A 16,073-nucleotide genomic window follows, 5' to 3' on the forward strand; every position below is an offset into this window, starting at 1 on the left:
CCGAGGCTGCAGCAGGCTGGAGTTACACCCCTCTCAGCTCGGTGCTAGGGACCCATTTTTCCCAGACGCCTGTGCGCATGCGCAAGACCAAGAGCCCACATTTGAAAAAGAAAGGAGAGCCTTGCAGCTCAGCCAGGGGCCCAGCTCCTTGCATCTAGGCACAGCACGCACGCAGGCCAATGGGGTCGCGCATAAATGAAGGCAGTTCAGGGCTCCCTGGTGCCTTTAGTCCCGGGGTGGCCAAGTGCGTCCCTCTCGCAAGGACTCATTTCAATTAGGCCTGTCCGAGCCAAAGTGCTGGAAATGTGGAGAGGCAGCTGCGGAGGCACGGGTCCTGGGTAGCGCTTTTGTCTGTCTTCCCTCGGAGAAAGAGCGATCCTCACCTCCCAGACCTGGCTAGCTCATATGTTTTTAGGTGGAGGGTCTACAAACCAGGGCCAAGGAAGTTGCAGTGCATAGCGGGAACGGACTTTAGAGAGACCAACGCAGAAAGGGCGGTGATCTAGGTGTGTCAGGAGCCTCCAGGGAGCAGGATTGCCGAGTCTTCATGAGTCCTGGTTCTGACAAAAGCAGGACTAGGATGAACCTAGGCCCTGATGAGATAGCAAGACAGGGCTCCAAATGTCATGGCTCCTGCCCTCTGGCTGTGATTGAAAAGGGACAGCTGCCTTTGGCCCTCCATCTCCCTTCTCTTGCCTAGCAAGAGCAAAAGACACTGTCTGAACCCCCGGCCTGCCTCCGGTATCCAGGTGTGTCAGCGAAGGGCAACATTCTGTCCATTGTGCATGTATATCTGTGCGTTGTGATAGTTGGGGACTGGGTGGTGGAAGGTATCCGATACATATAGGGTCCTACCAGCACAAGACTCCCTTGATCTTTAGGTCTGTCCATAGTCGAGCTCCTGTCAAACCATCAGCCCTATTTGAGATGCCAGGGCAGAAGGCAAACTGTCTAGCTTTGGAGACTGCCACCCTCTCCTTCCTCGTGCTATGGCCTCTCTACTTCTATGAAACTCGTTTGCATGCCTCTTAAAGAAGGACCGCTGAGAGCTGACACGAACGTGCACTCCTATCTCCTCTCCCCTAGAAACACACACAGTCCTAGAGGCACAGACGTAATACACACATCCCGTTGTTCCTCTGCACTGTCTCTTTTGGGATGATGACGTTTGTGCAGAAGGTTGACTGCTGCCTCTAAGCTGTGTAGCCAGCTTTCTTCCTGAGAATGTCTCTGAGTGGAGTTCTGGTGTTTCGGACCGACAGGAATTTTCTGCTGCTCCTCTGTAGGCTGAAGCATCATTCCTGGGTAGGACTCTGTCTCCTTTGTCACAGCCAGAGGTTTCACTTGCATTTCGACCCCCGGGCCTTTTCTCTTGCAGCTGGCCCGCTTTCCTTCCCGAGCTTTTGGACAGAGCCTGGCACTGGCTTCTGAGAATTCTGGGTTGGATTGGAGGTGTCCAAAGGCAAGATTCAGTAGGTCCAGGGAACGACCCTTTTTCTCGGGACAGTGTCTCCCTGGGGGTGTACAGAAGGCACCTCTGGCAACATAGAGCCCCGGGGCAGGAGCCTGGTGTCGCCCAAAGAAAGATGCCCCGCTGTGTTTCTAGGCCACACTGGGACAGAGAACTAGACGCTGGCAGGATTGCTCTTGCTCCCATGGGAGGCACCGTCTAGCGGGAGCGTCCCAGGAGAGGGCAATGATTTCCTAGGTGCACTGTGGGCCAGGAATCACCCCATAGTAGGTTCTCAGAATGGACTTTCCAGAGGGTTCAGCATGACTACAGTCGGCTGCGTGGCTCTAGCAAAAGTGCATTCAGCACAGTGAATGGCCTTGACACTTACAATGTCTTCCGGGAGCCTCGTGGAGGAGTTGAACCCAGCAGGTGGTGGGTGCCTTGAGTTGGGGCCCAGGGAGTTTGAGGAAAGTGATTCCCAGGGAGTTGCAGACCTTGTGGAGGCCTAGGTCAACATGGATTTCCCGCGAGAACTAGTCACAGGAGAAAGAAGACCACCAGGAACAGTGAACCTTCGCCAAGGAGAGGGTACAAAGTCTTCCAGAATGTCCACGGGACACTGCAGAGTCCATCGTTCGGAGTTGACACCGAAGAGAGTCGTGCTGGGGTCCTCTGGGGTCGCTGGCAGGACTGCAGCACCTTCCAGAGAAGCCTGAGCCCGAGGCTGCAGCAGGCTGGAGTTACACCCCTCTCAGCTCGGTGCTAGGGACCCATTTTTCCCAGACGCCTGTGCGCATGCGCAAGACCAAGAGCCCACATTTGAAAAAGAAAGGAGAGCCTTGCAGCTCAGCCAGGGGCCCAGCTCCTTGCATCTAGGCACAGCACGCACGCAGGCCGATGGGGTCGCCCTTAAATGAAGGCAGTTCAGGGCTCCCTGGTGCCTTTAGTCCCTGGGTGGCCAAGTGCGTCCCTCTCGAAAGGACTCACTTCAATTAGGCCTGTCCGAGCCAAAGTGCTGGAAATGTGGAGAGGCAGCTGCGGAGGCACGGGTCCTGGGTAGCGCTTTTGTCTGTCTTCCCTCGGAGAAAGAGCGATCCTCACCTCCCAGACCTGGCTAGCTCATATGTTTTTAGGTGGAGGGTCTACAAACCAGGGCCAAGGAAGTTGCAGTGCATAGCGGGAACGGACTTTAGAGAGACCAACGCAGAAAGGGCGGTGATCTAGGTGTGTCAGGAGCCTCCAGGGAGCAGGATTGCCGAGTCTTCATGAGTCCTGGTTCTGACAAAAGCAGGACTAGGATGAACCTAGGCCCTGATGAGATAGCAAGACAGGGCTCCAAATGTCATGGCTCCTGCCCTCTGGCTGTGATTGAAAAGGGACAGCTGCCTTTGGCCCTCCATCTCCCTTCTCTTGCCTAGCAAGAGCAAAAGACACTGTCTGAACCCCCGGCCTGCCTCCGGTATCCAGGTGTGTCAGCGAAGGGCAACATTCTGTCCATTGTGCATGTATATCTGTGCGTTGTGATAGTTGGGGACTGGGTGGTGGAAGGTATCAGATACATATAGGGGCCTACCAGCACAAGACTCCCTTAATCTTTAGGTCTGTCCATAGTCGAGCTCCTGTCAAACCATCAGCCCTATTTGAGATGCCAGGGCAGAAGGCAAACTGTCTAGCTTTGGAGACTGCCACCCTCTCCTTCCTCGTGCTATGGCCTCTCTACTTCTAAGAAACTCGTTTGCATGCCTCTTAAAGAAGGACCGCTGAGAGCTGACACGAACGTGCACTCCTATCTCCTCTCCCCTAGAAACACACACAGTCCTAGAGGCACAGACGTAATACACACATCCCGTTGTTCCTCTGCACTGACTCTTTTGGGATGATGACGTTTGTGCAGAAGGTTGACTGCTGCCTCTAAGCTGTGTAGCCAGCTTTCTTCCTGAGAATGTCTCTGAGTGGAGTTCTGGTGTTTGGGACCGACAGTAATTTCCTGCTGCTCCTCTGTAGGCTGAAGCCTCATTCCTGGGTAGGACTCTGTCTCCTTTGTCACAGCCAGAGGTTTCACTTGCATTTCGACTCCCTGGCCTTTTCTCTTGCAGCTGGCCCGCTTTCCTTCCCGAGCTTTTGGACAGAGCCTGGCGCTGGCTTCAGAGAATTCTGGGTTGGATTGGAGGTGTCCAAAGGCAAGATTCAGTAGGTCCAGGGAACGACCCTTTTTCTCGGGACAGTGTCTCCCTGGGGGTGTACAGAAGGCACCTCTGGCAACATAGAGCCCCGGGGCAGGAGCCTGGGGTCGCCCCAGGAAAGATGCCCCGCTGTGTTTCTAGGCCACACTGGGACAGAGAACTAGACGCTGGCAGGATTGCTCTTGCTCCCATGGGAGGCACCGTCTAGCGGGAGCGTCCCAGGAGAGGGCAATGATTTCCTAGGTGCACTGCGGGCCAGGAATCACCCCATAGTAGGTTCTCAGAATGGACTTTCCACAGGGTTCAGCATGACTACAGTCGGCTGCGTGGCTCTAGCAAAAGTGCATTCAGCACAGTGTCTGGCCTTGACACTTACAGTGTCTTCCGGAAGCCTCGTGGAGGAGTTGAACCCAGCAGGTGGTGGGTGCCTTGAGTTGGGGCCCAGGGAGGTTGAGGAAAGTGATTCCCAGGGAGTTGCAGACCTTGTGGAGGCCTAGGTCAACATGGATTTCCCGCGAGAACTAGTCACAGGAGAAAGAAGACCACCACGAACAGTGAACCTTAGCCAAGGAGAGGGTACAAAGTCTTCCAGAATGTCCACGGGACACTGCAGAGTCCATCGTTCGGGGTTGACACCGAAGAGAGTCGTGCTGGGGTCCTCTGGGGTCGCTGGCAGGACTGCAGCACCTTCCAGAGAAGCCTGAGCCCGAGGCTGCAGCAGGCTGGAGTTACACCCCTCTCAGCTCGGTGCTAGGGACCCATTTTTCCCAGACGCCTGTGTGCATGCGCAAGACCAAGACCCCACATTTGAAAAAGAAAGGAGAGCCTTGCAGCTCAGCCAGGGGCCCAGCTCCTTGCATCTAGGCACAGCACGCACGCAGGCCGATGGGGTCTCCCTTAAATGAAGGCAGTTCAGGGCTCCCTGGTGCCTTTAGTCCCTGGGTGGCCAAGTGCGTCCCTCTCGCAAGGACTCACTTCAATTAGGCCTGTCCGAGCCAAAGTGCTGGAAATGTGGAGAGGCAGCTGCGGAGGCACGGGTCCTGGGTAGCGCTTTTGTCTGTCTTCCCTCGGAGAAAGAGCGATCCTCACCTCCCAGACCTGGCTAGCTCATATGTTTTTAGGTGGAGGGTCTACAAACCAGGGCCAAGGAAGTTGCAGTGCATAGCGGGAACGGACTTTAGAGAGACCAACGCAGAAAGGGCGGTGATCTAGGTGTGTCAGGAGCCTCCAGGGAGCAGGATTGCCGAGTCTTCATGAGTCCTGGTTCTGACAAAAGCAGGACTAGGATGAACCTAGGCCCTGATGAGATAGCAAGACAGGGCTCCAAATGTCATGGCTCCTGCCCTCTGGCTGTGATTGAAAAGGGACAGCTGCCTTTGGCCCTCCATCTCCCTTCTCTTGCCTAGCAAGAGCAAAAGACACTGTCTGAACCCCCGGCCTGCCTCCGGTATCCAGGTGTGTCAGCGAAGGGCAACATTCTGTCCATTGTGCATGTATATCTGTGCGTTGTGATAGTTGGGGACTGGGTGGTGGAAGGTATCAGATACATATAGGGGCCTACCAGCACAAGACTCTCTTGATCTTTAGGTCTGTCCATAGTCGAGCTCCTGTCAAACCATCAGCCCTATTTGAGATGCCAGGGCAGAAGGCAAACTGTCTAGCTTTGGAGACTGCCACCCTCTCCTTCCTCGTGCTATGGCCTCTCTACTTCTAAGAAACTCGTTTGCATGCCTCTTAAAGAAGGACCGCTGAGAGCTGACACGAACGTGCACTCCTATCTCCTCTCCCCTAGAAACACACACAGTCCTAGAGGCACAGACGTAATACACACATCCCGTTGTTCCTCTGCACTGTCTCTTTTGGGATGATGACGTTTGTGCAGAAGGTTGACTGCTGCCTCTAAGCTGTGTAGCCAGCTTTCTTCCTGAGAATGTCTCTGAGTGGAGTTCTGGTGTTTGGGACCGACAGTAATTTCCTGCTGCTCCTCTGTAGGCTGAAGCCTCATTCCTGGGTAGGACTCTGTCTCCTTTGTCACAGCCAGAGGTTTCACTTGCATTTCGACTCCCGGGCCTTTTCTCTTGCAGCTGGCCCGCTTTCCTTCCCGAGCTTTTGGACAGAGCCTGGCACTGGCTTCTGAGAATTCTGGGTTGGATTGGAGGTGTCCAAAGGCAAGATTCAGTAGGTCCAGGGAACGACCCTTTTTCTCGGGACAGTGTCTCCCTGGGGGTGTACAGAAGGCACCTCTGGCAACATAGAGCCCCGGAGCAGGAGCCTGGGGTCGCCCCAAGAAAGATGCCCCGCTGTGTTTCTAGGCCACACTGGGACAGAGAACTAGACGCTGGCAGGATTGCTCTTGCTCCCATGGGAGGCACCGTCTAGCGGGAGCGTCCCAGGAGAGGGCAATGATTTCCTAGGTGACTGTGGGCCAGGAATCACCCCATAGTAGGTTCTCAGAATGGACTTTCCACAGGGTTCAGCATGACTACAGTCGGCTGCGTGGCTCTAGCAAAAGTGCATTCAGCACAGTGTCTGTCCTTGACACTTACAATGTCTTCCGGGAGCCTCGTGGAGGAGTTGAACCCAGCAGGTGGTGGGTGCCTTGAGTTGGGGCCCAGGGAGGTTGAGGAAAGTGATTCCCAGGGAGTTGCAGACCTTGTGGAGGCCTAGGTCAACATGGATTTCCCGCGAGAACTAGTCACAGGAGAAAGAAGACCACCAGGAACAGTGAACCTTCGCCAAGGAGAGGGTACAAAGTCTTCCAGAATGTCCACGGGACACTGCAGAGTCCATCGTTCGGAGTTGACACCAACGAGAGTCGTGCTGGCGTCCTCTGGGGTCGCTGGCAGGACTGCAGCACCTTCCAGAGAAGCCTGAGCCCAAGGCTGCAGCAGGCTGGAGTTACACCCCTCTCAGCTTGGTGCTAGGGACCCATTTTTCCCAGACGCCTGTGCGCATGCGCAAGACCAAGAGCCCACATTTGAAAAAGAAAGGAGAGCCTTGCAGCTCAGCCAGGGGCCCAGCTCCTTGCATCTAGGCACAGCACGCATGCAGGCCGATGGGGTCGCCCTTAAATGAAGGCAGTTCAGGGCTCCCTGGTGCCTTTAGTCCCTGGGTGGCCAAGTGCGTCCCTCTCGCAAGGACTCACTTCAATTAGGCCTGTCCGAGCCAAAGTGCTGGAAATGTGGAGAGGCAGCTGCGGAGGCACGGGTCCTGGGTAGCGCTTTTGTCTGTCTTCCCTCGGAGAAAGAGCGATCCTCACCTCCCAGACCTGGCTAGCTCATATGTTTTTAGGTGGAGGGTCTACAAACCAGGGCCAAGGAAGTTGCAGTGCATAGCGGGAACGGACTTTAGAGAGACCAACGCAGAAAGGGCGGTGATCTAGGTGTGTCAGGAGCCTCCAGGGAGCAGGATTGCCGAGTCTTCATGAGTCCTGGTTCTGACAAAAGCAGGACTAGGATGAACCTAGGCCCTGATGAGATAGCAAGACAGGGCTCCAAATGTCATGGCTCCTGCCCTCTGGCTGTGATTGAAAAGGGACAGCTGCCTTTGGCCCTCCATCTCCCTTCTCTTGCCTAGCAAGAGCAAAAGACACTGTCTGAACCCCCGGCCTGCCTCCGGTATCCAGGTGTGTCAGCGAAGGGCAACATTCTGTCCATTGTGCATGTATATCTGTGCGTTGTGATAGTTGGGGACTGGGTGGTGGAAGGTATCAGATACATATAGGGGCCTACCAGCACAAGACTCCCTTAATCTTTAGGTCTGTCCATAGTCGAGCTCCTGTCAAACCATCAGCCCTATTTGAGATGCCAGGGCAGAAGGCAAACTGTCTAGCTTTGGAGACTGCCACCCTCTCCTTCCTCGTGCTATGGCCTCTCTACTTCTATGAAACTCGTTTGCATGCCTCTTAAAGAAGGACCGCTGAGAGCTGACACGAACGTGCACTCCTATCTCCTCTCCCCTAGAAACACACACAGTCCTAGAGGCACAGACGTAATACACACATCCCGTTGTTCCTCTGCACTGTCTCTTTTGGGATGATGACGTTTGTGCAGAAGGTTGACTGCTGCCTCTAAGCTGTGTAGCCAGCTTTCTTCCTGAGAATGTCTCTGAGTGGAGTTCTGGTGTTTGGGACCGACAGTAATTTCCTGCTGCTCCTCTGTAGGCTGAAGCCTCATTCCTGGGTAGGACTCTGTCTCCTTTGTCACAGCCAGAGGTTTCACTTGCATTTCGACTCCCGGGCCTTTTCTCTTGCAGCTGGCCCGCTTTCCTTCCCGAGCTTTTGGACAGAGCCTGGCGCTGGCTTCTGAGAATTCTGGGTTGGATTGGAGGTGTCCAAAGGCAAGATTCAGTAGGTCCAGGGAACGACCCTTTTTCTCGGGACAGTGTCTCCCTGGGGGTGTACAGAAGGCACCTCTGGCAACATAGAGCCCCGGGGCAGGAGCCTGGGGTCGCCCCAGGAAAGATGCCCCGCTGTGTTTCTAGGCCACACTGGGACAGAGAACTAGACGCTGGCAGGATTGCTCTTGCTCCCATGGGAGGCACCGTCTAGCGGGAGCGTCCCAGGAGAGGGCAATGATTTCCTAGGTGCACTGTGGGCCAGGAATCACCCCATAGTAGGTTCTCAGAATGGACTTTCCACAGGGTTCAGCATGACTACAGTCGGCTGCGTGGCTCTAGCAAAAGTGCATTCAGCACAGTGTCTGGCCTTGACACTTACAGTGTCTTCCGGAAGCCTCGTGGAGGAGTTGAACCCAGCAGGTGGTGGGTGCCTTGAGTTGGGGCCCAGGGAGGTTGAGGAAAGTGATTCCCAGGGAGTTGCAGACCTTGTGGAGGCCTAGGTCAACATGGATTTCCCGCGAGAACTAGTCACAGGAGAAAGAAGACCACCACGAACAGTGAACCTTAGCCAAGGAGAGGGTACAAAGTCTTCCAGAATGTCCACGGGACACTGCAGAGTCCATCGTTCGGGGTTGACACCGAAGAGAGTCGTGCTGGGGTCCTCTGGGGTCGCTGGCAGGACTGCAGCACCTTCCAGAGAAGCCTGAGCCCGAGGCTGCAGCAGGCTGGAGTTACACCCCTCTCAGCTCGGTGCTAGGGACCCATTTTTCCCAGACGCCTGTGCGCATGCGCAAGACCAAGAGCCCACATTTGAAAAAGAAAGGAGAGCCTTGCAGCTCAGCCAGGGGCCCAGCTCCTTGCATCTAGGCACAGCACGCACGCAGGCCGATGGGGTCTCCCTTAAATGAAGGCAGTTCAGGGCTCCCTGGTGCCTTTAGTCCCTGGGTGGCCAAGTGTGTCCCTCTCGCAAGGACTCACTTCAATTAGGCCTGTCCGAGCCAAAGTGCTGGAAATGTGGAGAGGCAGCTGCGGAGGCACGGGTCCTGGGTAGCGCTTTTGTCTGTCTTCCCTCGGAGAAAGAGCGATCCTCACCTCCCAGACCTGGCTAGCTCATATGTTTTTAGGTGGAGGGTCTACAAACCAGGGCCAAGGAAGTTGCAGTGCATAGCGGGAACGGACTTTAGAGAGACCAACGCAGAAAGGGCGGTGATCTAGGTGTGTCAGGAGCCTCCAGGGAGCAGGATTGCCGAGTCTTCATGAGTCCTGGTTCTGACAAAAGCAGGACTAGGATGAACCTAGGCCCTGATGAGATAGCAAGACAGGGCTCCAAATGTCATGGCTCCTGCCCTCTGGCTGTGATTGAAAAGGGACAGCTGCCTTTGGCCCTCCATCTCCCTTCTCTTGCCTAGCAAGAGCAAAAGACACTGTCTGAACCCCCGGCCTGCCTCCGGTATCCAGGTGTGTCAGCGAAGGGCAACATTCTGTCCATTGTGCATGTATATCTGTGCGTTGTGATAGTTGGGGACTGGGTGGTGGAAGGTATCAGATACATATAGGGGCCTACCAGCACAAGACTCTCTTGATCTTTAGGTCTGTCCATAGTCGAGCTCCTGTCAAACCATCAGCCCTATTTGAGATGCCAGGGCAGAAGGCAAACTGTCTAGCTTTGGAGACTGCCACCCTCTCCTTCCTCGTGCTATGGCCTCTCTACTTCTAAGAAACTCGTTTGCATGCCTCTTAAAGAAGGACCGCTGAGAGCTGACACGAACGTGCACTCCTATCTCCTCTCCCCTAGAAACACACACAGTCCTAGAGGCACAGACGTAATACACACATCCCGTTGTTCCTCTGCACTGTCTCTTTTGGGATGATGACGTTTGTGCAGAAGGTTGACTGCTGCCTCTAAGCTGTGTAGCCAGCTTTCTTCCTGAGAATGTCTCTGAGTGGAGTTCTGGTGTTTGGGACCGACAGTAATTTCCTGCTGCTCCTCTGTAGGCTGAAGCCTCATTCCTGGGTAGGACTCTGTCTCCTTTGTCACAGCCAGAGGTTTCACTTGCATTTCGACTCCCGGGCCTTTTCTCTTGCAGCTGGCCCGCTTTCCTTCCCGAGCTTTTGGACAGAGCCTGGCGCTGGCTTCTGAGAATTCTGGGTTGGATTGGAGGTGTCCAAAGGCAAGATTCAGTAGGTCCAGGGAACGACCCTTTTTCTCGGGACAGTGTCTCCCTGGGGGTGTACAGAAGGCACCTCTGGCAACATAGAGCCCCGGAGCAGGAGCCTGGGGTCGCCCCAAGAAAGATGCCCCGCTGTGTTTCTAGGCCACACTGGGACAGAGAACTAGACGCTGGCAGGATTGCTCTTGCTCCCATGGGAGGCACCGTCTAGCGGGAGCGTCCCAGGAGAGGGCAATGATTTCCTAGGTGACTGTGGGCCAGGAATCACCCCATAGTAGGTTCTCAGAATGGACTTTCCACAGGGTTCAGCATGACTACAGTCGGCTGCGTGGCTCTAGCAAAAGTGCATTCAGCACAGTGAATGGCCTTGACACTTACAATGTCTTCCGGGAGCCTCGTGGAGGAGTTGAACCCAGCAGGTGGTGGGTGCCTTGAGTTGGGGCCCAGGGAGGTTGAGGAAAGTGATTCCCAGGGAGTTGCAGACCTTGTGGAGGCCTAGGTCAACATGGATTTCCCGCGAGAACTAGTCACAGGAGAAAGAAGACCACCAGGAACAGTGAACCTTCGCCAAGGAGAGGGTACAAAGTCTTCCAGAATGTCCACGGGACACTGCAGAGTCCATCGTTCGGAGTTGACACCGACGAGAGTCGTGCTGGGGTCCTCTGGGGTCGCTGGCAGGACTGCAGCACCTTCCAGAGAAGCCTGAGCCCGAGGCTGCAGCAGGCTGGAGTTACACCCCTCTCAGCTCGGTGCTAGGGACCCATTTTTCCCAGACGCCTGTGCGCATGCGCAAGACCAAGAGCCCACATTTGAAAAAGAAAGGAGAGCCTTGCAGCTCAGCCAGGGGCCCAGCTCCTTGCATCTAGGCACAGCACGCACGCAGGCCGATGGGGTCTCCCTTAAATGAAGGCAGTTCAGGGCTCCCTGGTGCCTTTAGTCCCTGGGTGGCCAAGTGCGTCCCTCTCGCAAGGACTCACTTCAATTAGGCCTGTCCGAGCCAAAGTGCTGGAAATGTGGAGAGGCAGCTGCGGAGGCACGGGTCCTGGGTAGCGCTTTTGTCTGTCTTCCCTCGGAGAAAGAGCGATCCTCACCTCCCAGACCTGGCTAGCTCATATGTTTTTAGGTGGAGGGTCTACAAACCAGGGCCAAGGAAGTTGCAGTGCATAGCGGGAACGGACTTTAGAGAGACCAACGCAGAAAGGGCGGTGATCTAGGTGTGTCAGGAGCCTCCAGGGAGCAGGATTGCCGAGTCTTCATGAGTCCTGGTTCTGACAAAAGCAGGACTAGGATGAACCTAGGCCCTGATGAGATAGCAAGACAGGGCTCCAAATGTCATGGCTCCTGCCCTCTGGCTGTGATTGAAAAGGGACAGCTGCCTTTGGCCCTCCATCTCCCTTCTCTTGCCTAGCAAGAGCAAAAGACACTGTCTGAACCCCCGGCCTGCCTCCGGTATCCAGGTGTGTCAGCGAAGGGCAACATTCTGTCCATTGTGCATGTATATCTGTGCGTTGTGATAGTTGGGGACTGGGTGGTGGAAGGTATCAGATACATATAGGGGCCTACCAGCACAAGACTCTCTTGATCTTTAGGTCTGTCCATAGTCGAGCTCCTGTCAAACCATCAGCCCTATTTGAGATGCCAGGGCAGAAGGCAAACTGTCTAGCTTTGGAGACTGCCACCCTCTCCTTCCTCGTGCTATGGCCTCTCTACTTCTAAGAAACTCGTTTGCATGCCTCTTAAAGAAGGACCGCTGAGAGCTGACACGAACGTGCACTCCTATCTCCTCTCCCCTAGAAACACACACAGTCCTAGAGGCACAGACGTAATACACACATCCCGTTGTTCCTCTGCACTGTCTCTTTTGGGATGATGACGTTTGTGCAGAAGGTTGACTGCTGCCTCTAAGCTGTGTAGCCAGCTTTCTTCCTGAGAATGTCTCTGAGTGGAGTTCTGGTGTTTGGGACCGACAGTAATTTCCTGCTGCTCCTCTGTAGGCTGAAGCCTCATTCCTGGGTAGGACTCTGTCTCCTTTGTCACAGCCAGAGGTTTCACTTGCATTTCGACTCCCGGGCCTTTTCTCTTGCAGCTGGCCCGCTTTCCTTCCCGAGCTTTTGGACAGAGCCTGGCGCTGGCTTCTGAGAATTCTGGGTTGGATTGGAGGTGTCCAAAGGCAAGATTCAGTAGGTCCAGGGAACGACCCTTTTTCTCGGGACAGTGTCTCCCTGGGGGTGTACAGAAGGCACCTCTGGCAACATAGAGCCCCGGAGCAGGAGCCTGGGGTCGCCCCAAGAAAGATGCCCCGCTGTGTTTCTAGGCCACACTGGGACAGAGAACTAGACGCTGGCAGGATTGCTCTTGCTCCCATGGGAGGCACCGTCTAGCGGGAGCGTCCCAGGAGAGGGCAATGATTTCCTAGGTGACTGTGGGCCAGGAATCACCCCATAGTAGGTTCTCAGAATGGACTTTCCACAGGGTTCAGCATGACTACAGTCGGCTGCGTGGCTCTAGCAAAAGTGCATTCAGCACAGTGAATGGCCTTGACACTTACAATGTCTTCCGGGAGCCTCGTGGAGGAGTTGAACCCAGCAGGTGGTGGGTGCCTTGAGTTGGGGCCCAGGGAGGTTGAGGAAAGTGATTCCCAGGGAGTTGCAGACCTTGTGGAGGCCTAGGTCAACATGGATTTCCCGCGAGAACTAGTCACAGGAGAAAGAAGACCACCAGGAACAGTGAACCTTCGCCAAGGAGAGGGTACAAAGTCTTCCAGAATGTCCACGGGACACTGCAGAGTCCATCGTTCGGAGTTGACACCGACGAGAGTCGTGCTGGGGTCCTCTGGGGTCGCTGGCAGGACTGCAGCACCTTCCAGAGAAGCCTGAGCCCGAGGCTGCAGCAGGCTGGAGTTACACCCCTCTCAGCTCGGTGCTAGGGACCCATTTTTCCCAGACGCCTGTGCGCATGCGCAAGACCAAGAGCCCACATTTGAAAAAGAAAGGAGAGCCTTGCAGCTCAGCCAGGGGCCCAGCTCCTTGCATCTAGGCACAGCACGCACGCAGGCCGATGGGGTCTCCCTTAAATGAAGGCAGTTCAGGGCTCCCTGGTGCCTTTAGTCCCTGGGTGGCCAAGTGCGTCCCTCTCGCAAGGACTCACTTCAATTAGGCCTGTCCGAGCCAAAGTGCTGGAAATGTGGAGAGGCAGCTGCGGAGGCACGGGTCCTGGGTAGCGCTTTTGTCTGTCTTCCCTCGGAGAAAGAGCGATCCTCACCTCCCAGACCTGGCTAGCTCATATGTTTTTAGGTGGAGGGTCTACAAACCAGGGCCAAGGAAGTTGCAGTGCATAGCGGGAACGGACTTTAGCGAGACCAACGCAGAAAGGGCGGTGATCTAGGTGTGTCAGGAGCCTCCAGGGAGCAGGATTGCCGAGTCTTCATGAGTCCTGGTTCTGACAAAAGCAGGACTAGGATGAACCTAGGCCCTGATGAGATAGCAAGACAGGGCTCCAAATGTCATGGCTCCTGCCCTCTGGCTGTGATTGAAAAGGGACAGCTGCCTTTGGCCCTCCATCTCCCTTCTCTTGCCTAGCAAGAGCAAAAGACACTGTCTGAACCCCCGGCCTGCCTCCGGTATCCAGGTGTGTCAGCGAAGGGCAACATTCTGTCCATTGTGCATGTATATCTGTGCGTTGTGATAGTTGGGGACTGGGTGGTGGAAGGTATCAGATACATATAGGGGCCTACCAGCACAAGACTCCCTTAATCTTTAGGTCTGTCCATAGTCGAGCTCCTGTCAAACCATCAGCCCTATTTGAGATGCCAGGGCAGAAGGCAAACTGTCTAGCTTTGGAGACTGCCACCCTCTCCTTCCTCGTGCTATGGCCTCTCTACTTCTATGAAACTCGTTTGCATGCCTCTTAAAGAAGGACCGCTGAGAGCTGACACGAACGTGCACTCCTATCTCCTCTCCCCTAGAAACACACACAGTCCTAGAGGCACAGACGTAATACACACATCCCGTTGTTCCTCTGCACTGTCTCTTTTGGGATGATGACGTTTGTGCAGAAGGTTGACTGCTGCCTCTAAGCTGTGTAGCCAGCTTTCTTCCTGAGAATGTCTCTGAGTGGAGTTCTGGTGTTTGGGACCGACAGTAATTTCCTGCTGCTCCTCTGTAGGCTGAAGCCTCATTCCTGGGTAGGACTCTGTCTCCTTTGTCACAGCCAGAGGTTTCACTTGCATTTCGACTCCCGGGCCTTTTCTCTTGCAGCTGGCCCGCTTTCCTTTCCGAGCTTTTGGACAGAGCCTGGCGCTGGCTTCTGAGAATTCTGGGTTGGATTGGAGGTGTCCAAAGGCAAGATTCAGTAGGTCCAGGGAACGACCCTTTTTCTCGGGACAGTGTCTCCCTGGGGGTGTACAGAAGGCACCTCTGGCAACATAGAGCCCCGGGGCAGGAGCCTGGGGTCGCCCCAGGAAAGATGCCCCGCTGTGTTTCTAGGCCACACTGGGACAGAGAACTAGACGCTGGCAGGATTGCTCTTGCTCCCATGGGAGGCACCGTCTAGCGGGAGCGTCCCAGGAGAGGGCAATGATTTCCTAGGTGCACTGTGGGCCAGGAATCACCCCATAGTAGGTTCTCAGAATGGACTTTCCACAGGGTTCAGCATGACTACAGTCGGCTGCGTGGCTCTAGCAAAAGTGCATTCAGCACAGTGTCTGGCCTTGACACTTACAGTGTCTTCCGGAAGCCTCGTGGAGGAGTTGAACCCAGCAGGTGGTGGGTGCCTTGAGTTGGGGCCCAGGGAGGTTGAGGAAAGTGATTCCCAGGGAGTTGCAGACCTTGTGGAGGCCTAGGTCAACATGGATTTCCCGCGAGAACTAGTCACAGGAGAAAGAAGACCACCAGGAACAGTGAACCTTCGCCAAGGAGAGGGTACAAAGTCTTCCAGAATGTCCACGGGACACTGCAGAGTCCATCGTTCGGGGTTGACACCGAAGAGAGTCGTGCTGGGGTCCTCTGGGGTCGCTGGCAGGACTGCAGCACCTTCCAGAGAAGCCTGAGCCCGAGGCTGCAGCAGGCTGGAGTTACACCCCTCTCAGCTCGGTGCTAGGGACCCATTTTTCCCAGACGCCTGTGCTCATCCGCAAGACCAAGAGCCCACATTTGAAAAAGAAAGGAGAGCCTTGCAGCTCAGCCAGGGGCCCAGCTCCTTGCATCTAGGCACAGCACGCACGCAGGCCGATGGGGTCGCCCTTAAATGAAGGCAGTTCAGGGCTCCCTGGTGCCTTTAGTCCCTGGGTGGCCAAGTGCGTCCCTCTCGCAAGGACTCACTTCAATTAGGCCTGTCCGAGCCAAAGTGCTGGAAATGTGGAGAGGCAGCTGCGGAGGCACGGGTCCTGGGTAGCGCTTTTGTCTGTCTTCCCTCGGAGAAAGAGCGATCCTCACCTCCCAGACCTGGCTAGCTCATATGTTTTTAGGTGGAGGGTCTACAAACCAGGGCCAAAGAAGTTGCAGTGCATAGCGGGAACGGACTTTAGAGAGACCAACGCAGAAAGGGCGGTGATCTAGGTGTGTCAGGAGCCTCCAGGGAGCAGGATTGCCGAGTCTTCATGAGTCCTGGTTCTGACAAAAGCAGGACTAGGATGAACCTAGGCCCTGATGAGATAGCAAGACAGGGCTCCAAATGTCATGGCTCCTGCCCTCTGGCTGTGATTGAAAAGGGACAGCTGCCTTTGGCCCTCCATCTCCCTTCTCTTGCCTAGCAAGAGCAAAAGACACTGTCTGAACCCCCGGCCTGCCTCCGGTATCCAGGTGTGTCAGCGAAGGGCAACATTCTGTCCATTGTGCATGTATATCTGTGCGTTGTGATAGTTGGGGACTGGGTGGTGGAAGGTATCCGATACATATAGGGGCCTACCAGCACAAGACTCCCTTGATCTTT

The sequence above is a fragment of the Rattus norvegicus genome, chromosome 4 (genome assembly GCF_021556685.1).
Source record: "Rattus norvegicus strain SHRSP/BbbUtx chromosome 4, alternate assembly SHRSP_T2T, whole genome shotgun sequence".
NCBI lineage: Eukaryota > Metazoa > Chordata > Mammalia > Rodentia > Muridae > Rattus > Rattus norvegicus.